We start from the raw sequence: 23,870 nt of genomic DNA, 5'->3' as shown, positions 1-23,870 counted from the left end.
CAAACATGGATGTCACGAGTCGGGCTCGTTGTTCAGTTACAGATCAAACATGAATATCACGAGCCTGACTCGTACCCGACATTTCAGGCCGAACACGAATATCACTCGTGGTCTTAATTTCGGGCCAAGTATGAACATCTCGAATGGGATTGTGTGTCCCCGTGCAGAGCACGTGCTACCTAGAACGTAGTGCTGCTTCTCATGGTAACATGGGGATAACATCTCCAAGTTAAATAAACATGCGCACGCGGCGAGACCAAGACCGTTCAGTCGATCATCAGTTTGTACCATTCTTTATACGAGATGCACACGTTTCGAACAGCTTGCTACACAAAGTGATCTCTGCATATACATTTTTAATTCTACCAACCCCTCCAGCATGTACAAGAAAAGAAGCAACACTACTAAAAAAGCAAGTAGCTCGCGTGGAAGTAAGAGCTGGGGAAAGGCTTCCAATGTTTCAAGCTGTCAATCGATAGATCATAAAAGAATTAGAGACAGTGATGAAAATTCTAGAGACAGCAGTGTAATTGTGCCACTAGTGAATTCTGCAAGAAGATTAATTATACGCGACAGTGATGAAGAGGAAAATCTCAGACCTGAAGTGAATCTTGAGTGGAATTGGCAGGAAAGTGATAACACGCCAACAATTTGGGAATACTCGGAGGCTTGTGGTGTAAAAGACTATGTTTTAGACCAATTAGGCACGAATGACTGACTGTTAGATTTATTTTTGTGGGACATTGTTGTTGCGACGCGAGTAAGCCCTCGCAATATTTATGGCAGGGTTAGTTGGCGGCAGACAAGCCCCTCGGTCGAGCCGTTGGCCGGGCCTGCAAACGTCCCTCGGTCTTTTGTTATCCAAGGGTAACCAAGACGTAGTTTTCTGGACAGCTGAAACGCACGTGCGCGGCTAGCGCGCACTTTTACTTACCGGCTTTCACCAAATTGTTAATAATATTCAAATTAGCCAGAAAACTCCGTTCCAACCCCGGAAAGGGCCTTCTCCTCAGAGCCTGCCCTTTCCGCCCGTACATTTAAGCCACACCCACACAGAACAACTACACCAATCATTCACAACCAACATCATCTCCACAACACGACACATTAGCCAATAAAAACATTCCACAACCCATGTAAATAGCGACACCAGACAAGAAATAGATATTCCACATCAAATATCAAAAAGTCAACTTTCACTCGTTCATTCCAAATCATTTCCTTCAACTATTCCGATATTATTAAGTTAACCTTCGGAAAGCGTCCTCTCGCGCATCACTCCAATTTTACCAATCGTGAGAGTCGACGCAACAATTGTAGTTACGCAAACAAATCTTTACGCGTAACAAATAATGAGTAATGGGAGAAGAAGGAAACTGGATGATGGTTGGTTCCCCAGTTACTAAAGATGAAGTATTGGCCTATTATGCGTTGTGTATTTTGATGGCGCAAGTCGTAAAACCAAATATACAAATGCATTGGTCTAAGCGGGAAGTGATAGACACACCTATATTTAGAAAAGTAATGCCGCTGAAAAGATTTACCCAAATATCACGATGTTTGCATTTCTCAAATAATTTAACGGATTCCAGCAATGATTGCCTTCACAAAATAAGACCAATCATTATTTATCACTGTTCAACACGAATTTTGTTTTCTTATAACCACTAGGTGATTCTTGTAGAGCTCTGTTTCCTAAACACGAATCTGAAAATGGAATTGCTGTATCACCCTCAGTTTTCGAAAAACACGAGTTTTTGTAAAAACGCTCAATTCTGAGCAAAAACGAGGTATTACGCGAAAATTAAAAACATCAGAAAGTTCCACTTAGACTTAAAAGATAGTGGAGAGATTCCTGAATATGCTAATATCAATAGTTATAATATTTTGTGCTTTTGAACGGTTGTAAATGATCGCCAAAGTTTGAAAAAGTATCCAAGTACGTACTTTATACACAATACTTTTGCATATTTACGAAAAATTCTTTACCTGACACAAAAATTATACAGAGGATTTGACTCAGCAGACATTTCTGAAGAAGAAACTGTCCAACAGAAGTGTAGAAGCCGTTTTCAATTGTCACAGGTCGAAAAAATGTTCATCGGCAATGCGTGCACAATGTTTTACCACCACGCGACCATCGCTTGCCTATCTCGGCGCGGCAGTGCCGTAACTACCTGCAAGCGAAACTGGTATAATGGTACAATAGGGTATGCACTTTGTATATAATATGTTTGATTTTTTTTGTAATTTTTATTGTTTAATATTGTTGTACACTGTATGATACTAATCACTGAATTATATTTTCAAAATTCATGTAAATCCATCAATGGAATCACTCGAACATGTACGCTTTTCTAAGACAGATCTGGAGTAAATCCTTGCTATTCACACTTCTTTTACCAAAAGATAAGCTTGTCTTTCACACTCCGTGATCTACTCCTTTTAAGTATATACATTATTCCTATTCTGTAAGGCAACGAGTGAATGAGACTAAACAGTTCTGACGGCAGGCGACGCGACAGCGGACGACCACGTTGGGTATCCAGCTGTCACGTATCGAGATATTAATTGTTTATGGATGGAAAAAGGCAGATGACTCGACGTCATATTGGCAAAAAAATAAAGACTTTGTCCTGAAGGATCTGGCTACGGAATGGGGAAGGCGAGTGCTGGCATACTTGACATAAATTGCCTTAAAATCGAATAGTGCCAGGCCAACTGCCAGCAACGACCCCTAAAAATATGTCGTGGCTAACATATTTATATAAAAATTTTAGACAAAATTTGCGCAAGCTAGCTATAAAAAAAATGCAATAATTAAAATGAAATAACATCATCTACTTTAATGTTTGTGTGTTACATCTGTATTATTTTTCGTATATACATATTTAACAATCTGCAGTCATTACAATCGTCTCTTGAAACTACTACTGTTTTTCTATTGCAGAAATGTATTTGCAAAAGTGTATTGTATAGGTTGCAAACATGCTTTCCTTTATTGTAGCATTACACATGGGTTAAATTTCTTTTTCGCATAAAGAAACCCAAATTCTTGATTTATCTATTGCTTATACCTTTTGTCATAATTCCTGAGTTTATGTGCAATGTCAGCAAATAAAATTATTGTGACTGTATAAGATACAATAATTTAATACACTTTTTCAAAGATGGTAATGTTTCAAACTGATTAATATTTGAAAACAGCTTTTGATCATCATTTAAACACATTTTTCTTTAATAAATTCATTCTTTTTAAAAAACAATTCGAGACAGAAAGGTAACATATTCTTCTGAGGTTTAGTGAAGGCGAAGAAGTATCACTTCTTATTCCAGAATATTCGTTTAAAACACAAATATCTCTTGACGCTTCTCCTTAACACTTGATACATTCAGAGAAAAATCTACAAGTGTTTTAGGCCCCAGTGTTCCGTTTTGGTTTAGAGAGATCAGTTTTGTCTTTGAAATCGTTCGGAATAGTCGTGCTGACGAGTTCAGAAAGATTTCATTTCCACTGGATAAATCGTGTTCAGTGAACATATTTGTCATTCACAGCGCACTTGAATGCTTTTTAACATTTTTTGACTATATATGTTGTCGGCATCCATTAAAAAGTTTTTTTGTTGTTCTCAAATTGAATGTTACTTCACGTTGTGCAAATGAAGTTATATTGGCTCTAATCGATATTTAAATTTAATCGATGCAAAGAATGTCACCGGAAACGCAAACGTGCGTCTGGTTGGCGTTGACGTTTGTATGTGGCCTTTGAAGGTAGTCGAGTTAGTTGTCTGGTTACCGGAACGTTTGAAAAAGAAGGATACGAACAGATTTAAAAGGGTTTCCAGACTGAAAAAACGTGCAGGAAAAATTAGAAAAAGAATCCCTGCAAAGGACTCATCGGTTATCGTTGTACATTCTTTCGTGTTGTTTAAGTGTTTGTGTTACAGTTATCAGTTATAAGTTTATTTAATTAAAAGAGTTAAAAAAAAAGAAATGCATAGAGCGACGAGACAAAGGCTTGGTCGCCCGAGAGGACCTAATACAAGTCGCCTTAGAGAAATGGTCAATGTTAATGTTTCTCCGACATATGCATATATCATAGTATAGTATTTTTAGTGTATATAGTGTAGCGTAATATAGTATTTAGTTCAGTGTAGTTATACAGGGTGCGCCGTTAGAATCCGGACAGAATTGAATTTGAATTTCCCACCATATTAGAATTCATAGGTTGGTGCTAATTGGCTCTGAAGTTAGTTAAATATGTCAATAAGGATTCTATAACTTTAAAATGACGGAGCTCGTCATGCCAAGCGCAGAATACAATAGAAGAGCGGCGATTATAGAAAGCCTTTGCGCCGGGAGGACGCCGGTCGAAATTATAAAGTTCTTTGGGTACCCGAGATCGACGGTATACGACGTTGCGAAGAGATACGCAGCCTCAGAGAGTTTCGAAAAGGGTTCTCCTTCTCCGGCGAGAAAAGTTCAGGTTAGGGAAAAATCGACAAGGACTCCAGAAATCATTCAAAGGGCGCAAGACATGATTTTGGAAGATCCGGGGACTTCACTTCGAAAATTGGCCTCCCTCTTGGGGGTGAGTGAAACGGTCGTCCGTCGAATCGCTCAAGAGGATCTTAGATATGTCTCCTACGTTCTCAAAGTCCGTCAGATGCTGTCCGAGGCCGCCAAGCTTAAAAGACTTGCCCGTTGTAATTTGCTTCTGTGTTCATTAAAACACGAAGCTGCTGCCCACATTAGGTTTTTTTCTGATGAAAAAATTTTCACTGTGGATGCCAAAGTGAACCGGAGGAACGACCGTTGGCTTGCCCACAATCCCGAGGATGTCCCTGTTGTGGGCAAAACTAAATTTCCAGCCAGTGTTCACGTTTTGAGCGTCGTCTTAAGTGAGGGCGATGTCATGCCGCCGCACTTCTTCAAAAAAAGCGAAAGAGTGACAAAGGAGGTTTATTTGGAGGTCCTGAAGACTGTAATAAAGCCGTGGATGGAGACTATGGCTTCTGGAAGGCCGTACGTATTTCAACAAGATGGCGCACCAGCTCACACGAGTCATCTTGTTCAAAATTGGCTCTCTGATAATGTCGACATGTTTTGGTCGAAGGATTTCTGGCCTCCTAACAGTCCCGACCTTAACCCCCTGGACTACTACGTGTGGGGCGTAATCGAGAGACACACTAACAAGTGCAGGCACCCCAACATCAACTCCCTGCGAGCTGCTATCGAGTCAGAATTCACGGTTATGAAACGCGACCAATTGAAGTCAGCGTGCTCGCGTTTTAGAGCAAGAATCGAGCAGGTTATAGAGGCGCAGGGAGGCTATATAGAATAAAAGTTCTCAGCAAGGAGCCTTTAAATGAGATATAAAAGCATTTTTTGTATTTTTGTATATTAGCTTAAATAAACAGCTTTTTACACACAACTTCTATTGTCCGGATTTTAACGGCGCACCCTGTATAGTAGTGTTGTGTTACGATTAATTTAACGTAGTGTTTTTTAGTACAATGTCACGAAAGTGCAAGAATGACCCAAACTCTTTTTGCTACGTTTGTGGGGAAGTGGTAGTGAAATCGAGTCGCCGCAAAATAACTTCTACAATAGAATATGCGTATGAACAATACTTTGGGTATAAACTTGGTGACCAAGATAAATATTGGGCACCGCATATTTGTTGCCAACGTTGTGCCTCCGCACTTTTAGCTTGGACAAGATGAAATAACAGAAGTCTGCCATTCATAATTCCAATGGTATGGAGAGAGTCCAGCGATCATGTTGCAGACTGTTACTTTTGTTTATGCAAAATTAGTGGATTTAATAAGAAAGGCAAGAAGAAAATTATATACCCACATGTACCTTCCGCCACACGCCCAGTAGTATCTGTATCGTCACCACCACCAATTAATTCTCATACACGCCAGAATACTCGAGAAGATCAAGCCGAAACAACAATTGAAGAAACAGAAAATTATGAAATAGAGTGCAGCATCATCGAAAGAACCGCATCTTTTAACTCAATCCGACCTTAACGATCTCGTGCGAGACTTGGATTTATCAAAAATCAAGCATCTCGTCTACAGGAATGGAATTTGTTAAATAAAGCAACCAAAGTGATGTATTTTAGAACACGGCAACATAATTTTGAACAATTCTTTCAGATGCATGAAAAGCTTTGTGTGTGCACTGATGTAGATGAATTAATAAAAAATCTGGGGTTTAAACATGATCCAAAGGAATGGAGGCTATTCATAGACTCATCAAAATACAGTTTAAAAGCAGTTTTACTCCATATTGGAAACATATATCCATCTATTCCAGTTGCATATTCAGCAAACATGAAAGAATCATATGAAAGCCTAAAAATAGTTTTGAATAGAATCCAATATAACAAATATAATTGGAATGTGTGTGGGGACCTGAAAGTAATTGCAATATTACTGGGCCTTCAGCTGGGTTATACGAAGCATTGCTGTTTCCTTTGTGAGTGGGACAGTAGGGATAGAAAACAACACTATACGAAAAAAGATTGGTCATCACGACAGCAGTTAATCCCAGACGAAAAAAACGTACAACATTATAACTTAATCAACCCTAAAAAAGTATATTTACCACCACTGCACAAAAAATTAGGAATAATGAATAACTTCGTTAAAGCAATGGATAAATCAGGGCCCGGCTTCGCCTATTTAAAAAAAAATTTCCCTCTATATTCGATGCAAAAATAAAGGAGGGGATATTTATCGGTCCTCAAATTAAACAATTAATGAAAGACGATAATTTTACTACATTATTAAATAATTTGGAAAAAGCGGTATGGCTTTCGTTTATTAAGACGACACAATGTTTCTTAGGCAAACAGAGATCCAAGAACTATGTTACTATTGTGAATAAATTATTAAAAAACTGCGAAAATCTGGGCTGCGACATGTCCTTAGAATTACATTTCCTACATTCACATTTGGATTTTTTCCCTCCAAACCTTGTTGATGTGAGTGACGAGCATGGAGAACGCTTCCATCAAGATATTTCCACCATAGAAAAGCGATATCAGGGAAGAAGGTCACTACAATGCTTGCAGATTATTGCTGGACACTTAAGAATGATACCCAAGATGCTGCACACAAACGCCAGGCAAGACGCAAACATTTCTAAATGTGTTTGTGGGAACGCTGCTGGTAATTCCTCACTTTATACATTTCATTTTTCATCCACAATCTAGTCTTAACAACAAAAACTTTGTTAATTCATAAACAATAAAATGTGTTTATTTTTTTACGGCTTCATATTAAAAAAACCATTCATATACATACAATGAACATCGAAATTGTTTAGAAATGGAAATGATCGGAAAATATTTTTTACAAATCCAGAAACAGATTAAAAAATTAAACATGATAAACATATATAGGAATTGAGAGCCTAAGATATTATCGGTGTTGCATCGATTATGCGTAGCTACGGCACTGCCGCGCCGAGTAGGCAAGCGATGGTCGCGTGGTGGTAAAACATTGTGCACGCATTGCCGATGAACATTTTTTCGACCTGTGACAATTGAAAACGGCTTCTACACTTCTGTTGGACAGTTTCTTCCTCAGCATGTTTGCAGAATCAGATCCTGTGTATAGTTTTTGTGTCAGGTAAAGAACTTTTCGTAAATATGCAAAAGTATTGTGTATAAAGTACGTACTTGGACACATTTTTAAACTTTGGCGATCATTTACAACGATTCAAAAGCACAAAACATTATAACTATTGATATTAGCATATTCAGAAATCTCTCCTCTATCTTTTAAGACAAAGTCGAACTTTCTGATGTTTTTAATTTTCGCGTAACACCTCGTTTTTGCCCAAAATTGGACGTTTTTACAAAAACTCGTGTTTTTCGAAAACTGAGGGCGATACAGCAATTCTGTTTCCAGATTCGTGTTCAGGGAACTAATGTCTATAAGAATTATCTAGTGGATATTGAAAAACAGAAAAAAAATTTTATTTGTAGAACAGTGATTGGAACGACAAATTTAATAAGATTTACACACCGGATAAAAATATAAATATTGATGAATCATTAATACGATATAAAGGCCGCTTAATGTATAAACAGTTTAACCCATCCAAACGAGCCAGGTTTGCAATAAAAATATATAAACTATGTGAAGCAAGTACTAGATTCTGCAGCAAGTTTAAAGTATATACTGGCCAAGATAAAATTGACCTGATTGATAGTGCATCAGAAGGTGTGGTGATGGAATTGGCAGAATCGGTATTAAATAAAGAATACACATTGTACATTGACAATTGGTATTCCTCGCCCGCTCTATTTCTAAGATTACACAAGCGAAAAACAAATGTTATCGGCACCGTGTGTAATAACTGGAAAAATATGCCGAAGTATCTTTCAACAAGCAAATTAAAACCAGGAGAACATCTATACAGAACGTGTAATGGGATATTAGCTTTAAGGTGGAAGGACAAACATGATGTGTATATGTTGACAACGAAACACGCATCTGTAGAAATGACCGAAGTGACAGATAAACGAGATAGGACGAAATTTAAACCAAATTGCGTGATTGACTACAACAAAGGAATGGGAGAAATTGACCTCAATGATCAAATGTTGGCATGTTATCCCATTATGAGAAAGTATATCAAGGGTTACAAAAAACTCTTTTTTTACATGCCCGATATGGGCCTATTTAATACATACGTAATATAAAAAAAACTACAAGATCCAAGAAGACAATCATACGTGAATTACAGAATAGATATAGCCGAAGCAATTTTAAAATATGTAAAGCTGCCTGACTATACAACACGTGCGAAATCCGCTGAAAATCAAATAGCAATGCGCTTACAGGTGCAATATTGGGCTCATTTCCCCAAACATATTGATGCAACTCCTAGAAAGCAACACCCAACTAGAATGTGTAAAGTGTGTTACAAACACAAAAAACGAAGCGAAACATCCTGGGAATGCAGTAAATGTAAGGTGGCTTTGCATGTACCGGAATGCTTTACAAAATATCATACCATGCAGGATTATTGAATTTATACTTGTAAGTATTTTTCAATTTAATAATTTGTTGATATTTGTTGGAAAACATAGTTTTACGATTATTCAAAGTGACCGCCATGAGTGGGAACAACATAGAATATATATGCGAGGGCGTTGTATCTACGATTCTCATTACGCTATAAGTTTTACTTCACTTCATCGCGTGCATTGGTATGGTGTAACACGTGTTTAGTAATCCGCGCCAAAAACATCATTATGTAAACTGTTCCAATCCATAAGTGTATACATGTACCCAAATAAAACCTTAACAATATTTAATTGTTTATTTATATTGTGTTTTTCAGTTTTAGGTTTGATGTTAGTGAGATAATCAGAAAACTTATTTGAGTTCAAATACTACTACCGTGGATTTGCTTTTACATATTTTTATTTCGTTATTAATTAATTATATTATTATTACTTATTCAGAATTTGTTTTAATCTTATGTGATAATTAAAGTATTTTTTAAAAGTTTTTGATTCAAATTCATTTGAATTTCACAAGAGTTCCATCGCGTGAAGTAAATACGGGCACGACTACCTTGCGCTCAGTCGTAAGATAGATCTCAAGTTATGGCACGCACGCTCCACCGCTCGTCCTTCAGCGCGACAATTGAGGCAGCCGCGTTTGACCTAACTTTTCCCGAGGTTCCGCGTAGTGCAAGGGGTTAAGGGGATTATCCCCCAAAGAGTCTCCATTCTTAGCCACGATTCTAGCCGCTGTTCTGGAGAAATATCAAGGAGACGAAGTGTGGGCAGCAGAATGGGCGAAGACCGGGGCTGTAAATATGGATGATGCAAAATTCATAGGCTATGCGATATTTGCTCAATCTCAACCTAATTTGAGAGTTCTATCTAATCTCATGAAAGGGTATGAGATTCTAGAAAAAACTTTGAAGATTAAAGAAGCAGGAAGTACAGCTTCTACTGCCTCATGTAGTCAAGATCCCACAAGACTGCAACACCAGATCCATCAAGGCCGCCATTGAATCATGGACGTATATCGATAACAACCAATGGATCTATGTCTTACAAAAACCAACAACGCTAACAATTCTATGCAAGGGGAACCAGGATTATATGAAGGACATAGTCTTACACCAAACTGGCATGCTACACTTACAAGAGGGGTGTAGAGGATATACCGACCTATACTTGCCAGAAACTACGAACCAAATCAAGAAAAATATCACACATTTTATACCACCAATCAGCATTCTTGAAAGTGATTGCTGCAACGATAATATGAAGAGAATAGAGACTGAACCAACAGATTTAAAACCTGTCCGATTGACAAACATAGACCTGTTCAACTTACAATACGCTCATAAAAAACTAAACGAGTTCAACGAATTCCTTACTGATAAATTAAAGGAACCTTTCATCATCGGACATACACATTGGTATACGATCGCACTAGCTATAGTAACAGCAGTCATAACTATCACGATTTGTATGAGATGCTGCAGTTGGTGCGGTTGCTTCAAGATACTCCGTCGTTTGTGCTGCTCCACAAGGAATCCAAACAACGGAGAAACCATACCACCATTAGTAAAAAACTTCATTAACTGCAACTTTGATTCCGACATCCGAAGCGAATATCAAGAAATTTCTGGGGACGTGATATCATACGACGCAAGGAGAGAAGCAGTTTGAACGACCAGATCCAGAAGGTTTTACGAGGACCAACAATCAACAGGAGACCACACCATGTCAAACGAACAAGACTCTCCAATCAGCTATTATTCAAGGATCAAACCGCGCAAGAGCACAACGCCAATTTAGTATGATTATTAAGATCATAATCATCCCTATTCCTTTTCTCTCCTTACATTTCTTCAACATATAATCAAATATATAACTGTTTTACCACATTATTAACATCACCTAGATCTAAGAAATTATTCTACTAATTCTAAAATATTAATTTTATTTTATTCTTACTGTAAAAATTTATGTAATCTTACGGCTATTCTTGCTATCTTATATAAATAATCCTAGTATATTATGTGTATGTATATGTATCTTATACATGTTATATATGTTTCTAGCAATCATGTAAAAGCTAAAATACTGAAAAAATTCCTGCACATAGATTTTAGATTACTCTTGAAGACTTCGTCTTCAATTTCAACATGGGGGGAGGTGTCGGATGCCACGCATGAATCATGCTATTTTTCTCCTTGAGTCACATCGCTGAGTAAGGCCGTGCAAAGACAGTGTACCCTAAATTGTGAACACTATGCACGGTCTTACTCATCAACACTAGGACTCATCCGAGTATTACTGGAGTAGTCATCCGGCACCCCTTCCCCTCTTGCTACAAACAGATAAATAGGGACAAAATCCCGAAAAAGGGCCTTCTTGCGTTCAGTCGATTCTGTAACCCTGCCGATATTAAATTAGTCTACGCCACCAACTTGTGTTCTTCCCTGGATTCCAACAATGTTGTTTTCAAAACTACTTATACGGACACAGCATTTCACGTTTTCAAGCAAAAATTAGCGGAAGAAATACTTGAAAAAATATACCAAAAATAAAAACACCACAAAAAAAAGAACATTTACACCATGTCTATCATTACCACAAAGATTTACCGGTCAATATTTTCCAACTCTTATCGAAACGACTTCATCGAAGAAAGCTCGCAAACGTTGTGTAGTTTGTTTATAAAAAAAAAAAGAAAAGATACATTTTATCAATATGATAATTGCCATGTGACCTTATGCATTGAGAATTTCAAGTCTTATCATGTTGTGCAAAATAATTAGATTCCATTTCATTTATTATTATTAATCTATAATGAAATGAAAATTCTTTAAAATTCTTTATTTATGCAATATTGTTTTTATTTTTCATATTTGTAAAGGAAATTCATAAGAACTTCCTTTAAGTGTAACCTCCACCTTAAGTATAGTTACATCACCACACTGTCACGCCGCCACGCGGCTAGACTGCAGCTCTAGCGTACACTCGCAGTTGGCAGATCGTGTGAGAGGGAGCATCGCTTTCGATTCTTCTTTATAGGTTAGGAATTGTGAAGTTTATGTTATTGTTAATTAGGTACACAATTGTTATAAATAAAACTCTTCTTTATAGGCATCGATCGGCTTTTCTTTCACGATCTTGAATTTCAACAAGCGTTGATAAAAAAAAAAACACTCTTACATATTTTTAAACGTTTTCATTTAAATAGAATCAAAAAAAATTTTGGCAATAAGAACAAATTTTCCACTTTTCCGTGTGATGCAAATGGGTTAAGGAACTTACTATCGGACATCGGATGTCCCTGTAATAAAGAGACAACTTTATATATTGATAACCAAAGCGCTATTCAACTAATCAGAAATCCAGTATTCCACAAGAGAACAAAGCATACAGATATCCATTTTCATTTTATCCGCGAAAAAGTAAACGGGAAAGAAATTAAAGTCGAGTACGTTCCATCCGAGATCAACATGCGGTGTTGGATGACTAACTTCCTGATCCTTTAGTTACTGATAATCTCAACCCAGCGACTTTGACGACTGAGTCATTCTTGTTTTCGTTACTCACAGTTTAAACTCCTAGAGATAGCTACGTTAGTCATCCTAGGACTAAAGGTTAAATGTCCAATCCCCACCAAATAGAAACATTATACATATAAGAACTTTTCAGAATATGAAGAGAGCTTTTTTTTCTCTGACTGACACTCGTCACGACACTCAGAATTACTGTCCAAGACGAATTGCCGAGTTCCGAAACTATTAAGATTTAAGTCTTCGTGTATTAAGTTTTAGTATTAATAAAATCTTTATTTGCTAAAACATCGGAATCCAACAGCGGATATATTCACGAAAGCACTGTGACTTGACTTTTGTTAATTGTGACTATTCACATAGTGACATAACTATTGACGAGAAATGCTCGAACGGCGGTAGTATTGAAAATGGCTGAATTCATCGCATTTCTCTGTAGAGCGTACAGACACATATCCTCATGTGTGACTATACAGCAACGAGTCGAGCGCGACTCGGGCAACTTCGACACTCCTCGTGCCTCGAACAAAAGCCGGAAGGCAACCATGCTAACAAGCAGTTCCAAATATCAGCCTGTATCGAGAGAACACGTATAGATAATAGTTTCACGATATTCTGTTAAAAGTAAAGAGAACCCGTTAAGAAAGCTGTATGAATTATTACACAGCCCACTCACACATTCCTGCTTTAACAGATACGTCAAAGCAAACAAAAAATCTTGGTGAATCAAATATCAAATGGCTTCTGGATAGTGGATGTTCAGACCACATAATTACTACTGATAAACATTTCTATGAATCAAGAGACTTAAACAACCCTACGAACATAAAAGTAGGTAATGGTTTTTCATTAGGATTTAATAAAATAGGCCACATAGCCGTCTATTTTGATATTGCTGGAAGAAAGGAGAAAATTTATATAAAGACTATTTTCTTTGTACCTCAAATGAAACAAAATTTATTAAGTGTATCGAGTATCATCAACCAAAATAACTTTATCACCTTTCAGAAGAATATGGCAAAGATTTACAGTAGTCATAGAAAATTGATTGCTATAGCTAGCAGGAATAACAAACTGTTTGAACTAAGTGGAAGAGTTGCTGATTACCAACCCAACGAAACTAATTCCTACAACAACTCATAGCAAATGACCAATATACAAAGGTGGCATCGTATATTGGGTCATATTGTATAAATTTCAGGGATTTGAAGCATCTCTGTGAAGTACAATTGGCAGAAGGATTTCTAAAAAAAGGTTGAAACGAATTTTGAAAAATGTGAGATATGTCTGAAAAACAAAATAACAAATTTAAGATTTACGAATAACAGTACCAGAGCAAATGATACACTTGAAATTATCCACTCGGATGTCCGTGGACCAATTACGCAAGCAGATTATAACGGAGAAAGGTACCTTGTAACGTTTATAGACGACTTTAGTAAAATCGCTGTCGTTTATTGTATAAAGCAAAAGAGTGAGGTCTATAGTCGTTTTTTGGAGTATATAAAATTAATGAAAAATCAAACAGGAAAAACAATAAAAGAAATTCGCTGCGACAACGGTAGGGAATACTTAAACGAAGACCTTTTTAAAGCCAAAGAAGAAGGTATGTATCTATTTAAAACTTGGCCCTGCATATACGAATGAATTCAATGCAGTTGCCGAAAGATATAATCGAACAATAATGAATCGAACTCGTTACTTACTAGTAACGAAGGAAAAATTGATAAAAAATATTGGCCAGAATATATTTATACGGTTGCTTACATAGCTAACACAAAGATTACTAAAATTCCTTACGAGACAATTTTTTAATAAAAGACCAAACGTGTCAAATATACGTCTTTTCGGAAGTATTGTATACGTTAGAACACCTGAAGAATGTAGATCCTCAAAGTTTGCTCCAAAGGCAGTAAAAGGCATTCTTGTCGGATACACAGCAACAGGATACAAAATATTAGTAGAGGATAAGATGAAAATTAGCCGTCATGTGTAATTTGTTGAGAGTAACATAAGAGAAGTCAATTTCAGAAATTTAGAATCCCAAGAAGACATAGAAGAAATAAACACAGAAAAAGAGGATATGCAAACCCAAGAACAAAATGGAGATGAGGATAGAGCAAATGGAAATACAGATTCTGAACAAAGGAAGAGCTCGGCCTAAACGAATAATAAAATTGCCCAAAAGGCTTGACGATCACGTAGTATACGCAAATCATTGCAACACCTTGGTGCCTGAAACGTATGAAGAAGCAATAACTTCACAGGACTCTGCAAAATGACAAGATGCAATGAGAGGTGAATTGCATTACTTGCAAGAAAATGAAACCTGGTTGATAGTAAATACACCGCCAAATAAGAAAATTATAGAAGTTAATTTATAGAATTAAGTCGAATGGTGAGTATAAAGTACGTATAGTAGTCAAGGGCTCCAGCAAACGTACCAAGAAGAAGAAGAGGTTTATTCACCAGTCGTAAGGATGAGCACCTTAAAAATGCTATTGTCAGTCGCATGTGTTAAACACTGGAAGATAGAACAAATGGACGTACAAGTGGTATTTCTTAACACGTTGAGCGCCACGCGAATTCTTAAGGAAATCCCCGTCAGGCCACGCGTGCTGCTTAGAAGTGCTCGTATTGCGGTATAGCAATGCGAAGCTCACTACTAACAGATTGAAACTCGATACAGCTGTGTAAATATATTAGGGCCATTGTTTCTTATCACAGCAGAAGATATTTACGTTTAGAATGAAATGCTTATAGACATTCATTCAACATGTTATGCGCCAAGTCTATTTTGGCTTGTTTATCGTTCGGCCCGCTAGATAAGATTTCATTGAAATCGGTTCGCGGCCGGGGTTCCTTTTACAACAAATTTATATAAACATTTTAGAAATGTTTATTCAGTTCTTCAGTTATTCATGCAGTTCTTTGCGGTTCTTGGTCCAATGCAGACAAAAAACTTTCTTTAGCTTTGAACGTGAAAATGTCAGTCGAAGAGTGTAAAAGCGATAGCAGTGAGACTACTTTTGCTAAAAAAACGGCGTAGAATGGATGTATTTTTATGATCTGAGGAAGAGGAGGAGAATGTTAGAGAATGACATGATCCGAGGGATAATCAGCCAAACATTGTTCCATTTACACATCCTTTTGGGTTTGTAAGTGAAAATTTGCATATATGGTCAGATATAGCGATAGAAACCTGCTATGAATTATTTGTGCCGGAAGAATTGTTCGAGGAAATCGTCGAACAAACAAACTTATATGTATCACAGAAATTAGAAGGTGGATGCACGCAGCGCTTGGCAAAGTGGACAGTGACAAATAAAAGTGAAATAAAGAGATTTTTTGGGCTAATTCTATGGATGGGGTTAGTGAAACTATCAGCCATTGTATATCTATATTGGTCCCATGATCTTACGTATATGCAAACGTTTCCGAAAACAGTCATGTCCAGAAACAGATTTGATCTTTTATTGAGAATGTTACATTTTGTAGATAACAGAAACAGTAATGATTCCAATCGTTTGTTCAAAATACAACCAGTTATAGACACTTTGGAAATAAATTTTCGAAAATATTACAATCCAACCGAGGACATACGTATTGATGAATCCTTGATTCCATTTCGTAGCCACATTATATTCAGGCAAAATTTAAAACAAAAGCGCCATAAATATGGAATCAAAATATTTAAATTGTGCTGTGGATCGGGTTATACGTATGCTCTTCGTGTATATACAGGGTAAACTTTAGAAAAAGAAAATACTACGCCCACTAAAATCGTAATGTCTCTTTGCAGAGATTTATTCGATAAGGGGCACACGCTATACACTGACAACTGATATACAAGCTTGGAATTAGCAGAAAGTTAATTAATAAAAGTATTCACTTACAAGGAAGGTTTTCAAGGTGTCCGCCTCCGATTGATTTGAATTTTGGATATGTTTTAAAGGACCGAAAAGTAAGATATACGTATTTTTTTATATCGGTCCGTTTTCATATTTAGGGGGTGAAACGACCCCCTGAAGTTTCAGCTACAATAGGCTATCTCAAAAACTATCATAGATAGAAGAAAACTTCTTAAGGAAAAGTTTCATGGTTTTTTATGCACATACAAAAGCTGGTCATCAATTTTGTAAAAAATAATTTGTTTATAATATTATTTTAAAAGAAATCACAATTTACATAATAACAAAAAAGAACACAATTTTGTGGGAAGGGGAGAAGCAGGGTGCACTTCAGGGTGCACCGGTAAGTGCCCGGGTATGCGGTGCGACCGGGCTGATGCTCGCCGCGAAACAAATGGGCGTTTTGTCATCGCAACGGGCAAAAGCGCGGCCATCTGAGAAAGGGGCCGATATCGATAAACAGTTGGGAAAAGGTCGAGACGAGAACGGATGTCGAAAATAATAGTCGTGTTATATTGTACGTTAGTTTTCTAGTTTAATTCAGAATAGTTGAGTTTGGTGTGGTTTGTTCCGTGTGTTGTTATTTCAAGTTGTAAATAGTGTTCATTAAACAGTTTGTGTTGTTTGTATCGTTTGCTTTGTGTATATTGTAAGATAACGTTTACAAAATATAATAATCGCTTTATTCGGTTGCTGCGCTCTGCACGATGCGTCGCAGCTAATCGCTCGAAAAGAAGTGCCTCGCCCAAGTCGCCATGCAGCCCTCTTGACGAAGGCCTTTCAAGGGCCTTCGGGGGTGGTTTATGGCGGGGCCTGGCGTTCGTCGCTGGGGTCCGCTTGCCTGCGCGACGTCTTGCCCGTTGTTATGCCTCATGTGTACCGGGTAGTGTCGGAATTTCCAACAATATCTTTTATTACTTCCCTTATCCTACAATTTTTTTTCTGAATCCATTGATATATCACATAGTAGTTTGCCTCTTACAATTTTGCGTATTTCAATATTATACAGGGTGTTCGACCACCTCTGGGAAAAATTTTAATGGGAGATTCTAGAGGCCAAAATAAGACGAAAATCAAGAATACCAATTTGTTGATGGAGGCTCCGTTAAAAAGTTATTAACAATTAAATTCAAATGTTTCAAATCATTCTGGAAAAATTATTTTCGGTTGCGGGGGTCAATTACAATCATTCTTGGTCATTAGACATACCCTCGAAATCCTACACACTTTCGAGAAAAAAAATTCGAAAGGGTGTGAAATTTTTCAACGGAAAAAAATTTAAAACTTTTTAACGAAACCTCCATCAACAAATTAGTATTCTTGATTTTCGTCTTATTTTGGCCTCTAGAATCCCCCATTAAAATTTTTCCCAAGGGTGGCCGAACACCCTGTATATGTGTTGCGCACACACATCGGGTGGCGGTCATACCAAATATAATGAATGGTTAATGTTCATTATAATATCTGGTGTTTACAATGTATACTAGGCACTAGTAAAGTTATTTAGTGTCCACTCCAGGAGTCTAATAGAAGGGCATGAGACAGAATAGACTCATCTCGAGTCTAATCTCAAAGGTTTTAATTCATTGACAAAATCCGTAGCTTTAACTTTCAATACTTCATCGTTTTCTATTATCTTTCGTGTTACAAATTTTATTACTTTCCGAGAAACAATACGATGAGCTTTTTTAAAATTATACAGCTATGTTTTGGAAGCTTTAAATGTCATATAATCGTTACCTTGTTCCTTATATGCTTGTAAAGCCCATCGTCGAATATCTCTATCATGCAAAATATAACCGGAATCAATAGCTCTCTCAAAATTTGTTATCACGAAATCGAAAATTTGAGCCAATCTTTCTTTTCTAGTTCCTCTTGCTTCAATTTGATGAGTCCAACTTCGTAATTGTCGTTCAGATGAAACAAGTTTAAAATTATGTTGAACAGTAGCACATCTACGTCTTTTTTCTCCACCTTTCCAAAACGCAACTGCATTTCCGTTTATAATCAACATCAACGTCTTCGTCACACTGCGAACAAACTCCAGTATATGTCTCCCCAGACCAATTTTCGTCTGCATCATCTTCATCAACAGCCTCAACCTCACATTCTTTAAATTGATCCAAAAAGTTCAATGACCATTCTTTAGAAACTTCAATTTCATTAAATTCAAATATGCTATCGAGCAACATTTTTTGAATGGTTTCCTTAAGTTGTACTTCCTCTCTTGCTACAGGAGTATCCATTAAATACATTGTTTGAAATGTTGCTAATAGCAAATTAATCACATTCATCGGATTCATAATCATTTTTAATCACTGTATTACAAAATAAATGCTGTGATCACGTCGAACGCTCAGATTTGATAGTTTAAAAAATTATATATACATTTATGATTAATTGTTTACTGCTTGTTTAGTGCGTAATAAGAACCACTTGTTTATGCATCCACTGATACTATTTTATGGCGTTAATACCCATTTAGAGTAAAATGATATAACTCATGCTTGGCCGACAGAAATTCCTTGGTCATAAGATATACATATGTATAGATTGTAGTGTGAGAAAGAAAGAAATAACATGTAGATGATCATATATGTTGTTTGCCAAAAAATATCGTCCTAAGAAAGACATTGACCGCACGTCATATTTGGTATGACCGCCACCCGATGTTTGTGCACAACACATAAAATGTTGAAATACGCAAAATTGTAAGAGGCAAACATACTATGTGATATATCAATGGATTCAGAAAAAAATTGTGTTCTTTGTTGTTATTATGTAAATTGTGATTTCTTTTAAAATAATGTTATAAACAAATTTTTTGTTATAAATAAATTTTTTTTTGCAAAATTGATGACCAGAATTTATATGTGCATAAAAAATCATGAAACTTTTCCTTAAGAAGTTTTCTTCTATCTATGATAGTTTTTGAGATAGCCTATTGTAGCTGAAACTTTAGGGGGTCGTTTCACCCCCTAAATATGAAAACGGACCGATATAAAAAAATACATATATCTTATTTCTCGGTCCTTTAAAACATATCCAAAATTCAAAACAATTGGAGGCGGGCACCTGAAAAACCTTCCTTGTCAGACATAAGTTTTTAATCGGCGCGAATTTCCTAAAAGAAACTGATGTTAGTTTGAGGGGCAGCGACGTTACTATTCGTCCATTATTATCGGAAGTGTGTAATGATGCGAAAAGAGAATGCGTACCCGAAGTATTTGCAATCGATGTATCATGTAATGGAGTAAATGTTGTCGATGTGTCACACATTGTAAATTCTGATCAACGAGATCTGGTGAGCGAACTTGTGAGTAGTTATAAGCCGAACAAGGTATTCGAGTCGGGCATAAAGATGAAGCTGGTGCTTATGGATGAAGAGCCTGTTTACCAGTCGGCGAGACGATTGTCACCATCTGAAAGGGATGTTGTCAATGAGCAGATCGAGCAGTGGGTCGAGGATGGAGTCGCGCAACCGTCTACGTCAGACTATGCGAGTCCGGTAGTGTTAGTTCGGAAGAAGGATGATACTTTTAGACTGTGTGTTGATTATAGACGGGTGAACAAAAAAATTGTCAAGGATAGATATCCCTTACCTCTGATCGAGGATCAGCTGGACTTGTTACAAGAAGCACGCGTTTTTAGTACACTTGATCTGAAAAATGGTTTTGTCCATGTACAAATGGAAAGATCAAGTCAGAAGTATACGGCCTTTATTGTGCCAGATGGCCATTACGAATTTCTTTGCGTTTCTTTTGGACTTTGTAATTCACCAACAGTATTTCAGCGATTCATAAACGTTGTATTTAAAGATTTAATGCGAAAACGAATTGTTTTAGCGTATATGGACCACTTGATAATTCCATCCGATAATATTGAGAGAGGCATTGAGAGTTTCAGGATAGTTTTGTTGAAAGCGAGCGAAGCTGGCCTAATTATTAATTGGAAAAAATGTTGCTTATTGCAAACGACGGTCGAATTTTTAGGTCATATTGTTCATGACGGACGCGTTCGTCCTTCTGATCGCAAAACGGAAGCAGTGCGAAAGTTCTCAGAACTAAAGACTATTAAGCAGGTTCAGAGTTTTCTGGGGTTAACAGGATACTTTAGGAAATTTGTCTTTGGTTATTCGGTGATTGCGCGCCCGTTGACGAATCTCCTGGGAGCTGATGCCAAATTTCGTTTTGAAACGATTGAGAGGAACGCGTTCGAACAATTTAAATCTGTGTTGTGTAAAAACCCCGTATTGAATTTGTACCGAATTGGGGCTGAGACGGAACTTCATACGGATGCGTCTGCGTTGGGGTATGGAGCAATTTTACTCCAAAAAAAATAACGAAGATAAGCATTTTCATCCGGTGTATTATTCTAGCGGCAAAACAACATTGAGCGAAACGAAATATGCGAGTTATGAGCTAGAAGTTCTTGCGATCGTGAAAGCGTTGAAGAAATTCCGGGTATATTTATTAGGCATTACATTTGTAATCGTTACGGATTGTCGCGCTTTTGCTCTTACAATGGGGGAAAAGGATCTCTGTGTGCGTGTTGCAAGGTGGGCGCTGTTGCTTGAAGAATTCAGTTACTGCATCGAGCATCGTCCTGGGCTAAGCATGGTACATGTGGATGCGCTTAACAGAAATCCACTTCCCACGTGTTTTGAGATTAATGAGTCTGACAGCGGATTGACAGTTCGACTACGGAAAGTTCAAGAAGATGACGATGCCGTGCGTAAACTTCGGGACTTACAATTAGTGCGAGAAGGCAAAACTGAGGACTATGTTATGCGTGGCGGTCTCGTTTACAAGGAATTCAACGGGAACTTTCAGCTTGTCGTGCCACAGAAGATGCAAACGCAAGTTATAAGACGAGCTCATGAGTGTGGGCATTTCTCCACTGGAAAAACCGAAGCTCTAATACGAAGAGACTATTGGATACCGAATTTACGACAACGAGTGGAGAAAGTCGTTCAAAATTGTATAGCGTGTATTCTTGCAGAAAGAAAGCACGATAAACAAGAATGTTTGTTGAATCCGATTGAGAAGAGGAGTGTTTCATTGGATACGTTGTATATCGACCATCTCGGGCCCCTTCCGTTCACAAAGAAGTCGTATCAACACATTTTTGTAGTAGTCGACGCTTTCTCAAAATTTACATGGCTCTATGCAACCAAGACGACGGGTACTGCAGAGGTACTAGTGCGATTGAAGAAACAGGCTTTGGTTTTCTGTAATCCACGGAGGATCATCGCCGATAGAGGTGCTGCGTTCAGGGCGAATGAATTTAAGCAGTATTGCCGTGACGAGAACATAGAACTTTCGTTAATTACTGCAGGTGTTCTGAGCGCCAATGGTCAAGTTGAGCGACTTAACAGAACATTGATATCATTATTGATGAAATTGTCTGCTCCAAAACCCTGTGATTGGTATAAACATCTTGAAGTCGCCCAACAATGTTTAAATTCAACTGTGCATCGAAGCATTGGGACATCACCATTCCATCTCCTTTTCGGAACTCATCCAAGACTGAAAAACTACCCGGATATCAAAGAACTGCTTCATAAGGAATGGATAGCGACGTTTCAAGAAGAGAGAGATGAATTACGAGTGCAGGCAAGCGAAAGTGCAGCAGGAGAATAAACGAACATTTGACAAAGGTAGGCGAAAGGCAAGGGCTTATTGCGAGGGTGACTTGGTTGCCATTAAGCGAACTCAACGAGGTCCGGGTCTTAAGACGGCTCATAAATACCTTGGGCCCTATGAGGTAATTCGAGTTCTTCGCAATCAGCGTTATTTAGTATAGAAGATTGGCGAAGAAGAAGGTCCTCAACAGACCTCTACATCTGCTGATTTCATGAGGTTGTGAATCAGCAGTGAAAGCGAAGAATCTGTTGAGAGAAAAAAGGGTCCAGAAACATTCTAATTCCGCGCGCGAATTCTTCCAAGGAGTGGGGCAATACGATTCAGAGCGCGACGAGCGCGTGACGATTTCCCAATATTCGGCACTTCCTTCACAAAACCGATAGCGAGCGATTGTATTAACGGGGCAGTCTAAATAAACTTACTTTTTACCGGAATTCTCCTTTTTCTTAAATTACCGTAACAGAATCAACGGAAGAAGAAAATAACAACGTTGACAAAGACATTCGAGGTCAAATGTCCAAGCAGGATGGCCGAGTGTAGAAGTGAAGGATATAGTAAATGATGATCAGTTCAGTTTAGTTTGAATCGCGTGTGAGAGTGAGAGGTTGCGAGCGAGGCATGAGTTGCGTGGTTTTAAAACGAAGGAGCGATTACAGTTTTGTTATGATTAATGTTTGCAACGTGATAGCGAGCGGTGTGTTTAATATATGTCTTCATTTTCCTCCAATCCTTTACAAAAATCCTACACATATATATATTTTATGTTTCGACCTATATAGGCACATACATATAAGCATAGTGCCATATTCTTTTTTTTTTTTTTTTTTTTTACGGAAATACACGTTTTAAGATCCTTTGATCATGTTTTAACTCTTGAAAAAAAAAGAAACTTTTGTTATTATTCCTATGATTAGAAATATTAAAAAAAAGTTTCTTTTTATAAATATAAAAATATATTTTAAATAATTTTATACATATAAAAAGAAATTTTTTTTTTAATATTCCTAATCATAGGAATAATAACAAAAGTTTCTTTTTTTTTCAAGAGTTAAAACATGATCAAAGGATCTTAAAACATGTATTTCCGTAAAAAAAAAAAAAAAAAAAAAAGAATATGGCACTTTGCTTATATGTATGTGCCTATATAGGTCGAAACATAAAATATATATATGTGTAGGATTTTTGTAAAGGATTAGAGGAAAATGAAGACATATATTAAACATACCGCTCGCTATCACGTTGCAAACATTAATCATAACAAAACTGTAATCGCTCCTTCGTATACATATATATATACACACACACATGTATATACACATTTTAATATTTAATTTTTTTAATTTAAATTTAATAAAAGGAATTATAAACGCACTTAGGAAGGACGGCCAATGAAGATCCAAAAATAGCCTACTGCGACTCTACGCAGGAGACGAAGAAACCAGACAGAGCACTACGGGGTAGGCAATATTTTATAACAATGACTTAATTAGTTGGTGTTCCAGAAGGCAGCAGATTGTAGATTGTAGCAACGTCCAGCACGGAGGCAGAGTATATAGCAGCATCGAAATGTTACAAAGAACTAATGTACATACATACGAAAGCTGTTCACTGAGGCAGCAATGGGAAGACTTGAAGCAAGACTGATATTGGACAATTAAAGTACAATAAAATTAATAAAGACCGTGATAACAAATAGAAGATCGAAACTTATAGAAATTATATATCATTTTAT

At 37.2% G+C, this 23,870-nt stretch overlaps 1 protein-coding gene across 4 annotated transcripts in view; it reads right to left on the bottom strand.

The window, feature by feature from the left end:
* Ppt1 (Palmitoyl-protein thioesterase 1) overlaps nt 1–23,870 on the bottom strand; it is a 482,953-nt gene that overhangs the window by 257,206 nt on the left and 201,877 nt on the right. The window lies entirely within an intron of this gene.

Source organism: Colletes latitarsis, chromosome 1 (genome assembly GCF_051014445.1).
Source record: "Colletes latitarsis isolate SP2378_abdomen chromosome 1, iyColLati1, whole genome shotgun sequence".
Taxonomy (NCBI): domain Eukaryota; kingdom Metazoa; phylum Arthropoda; class Insecta; order Hymenoptera; family Colletidae; genus Colletes; species Colletes latitarsis.
Note: the sequence above shows the minus strand (reverse complement) of the source record. Positions and strands in the feature narration are given on the sequence as shown.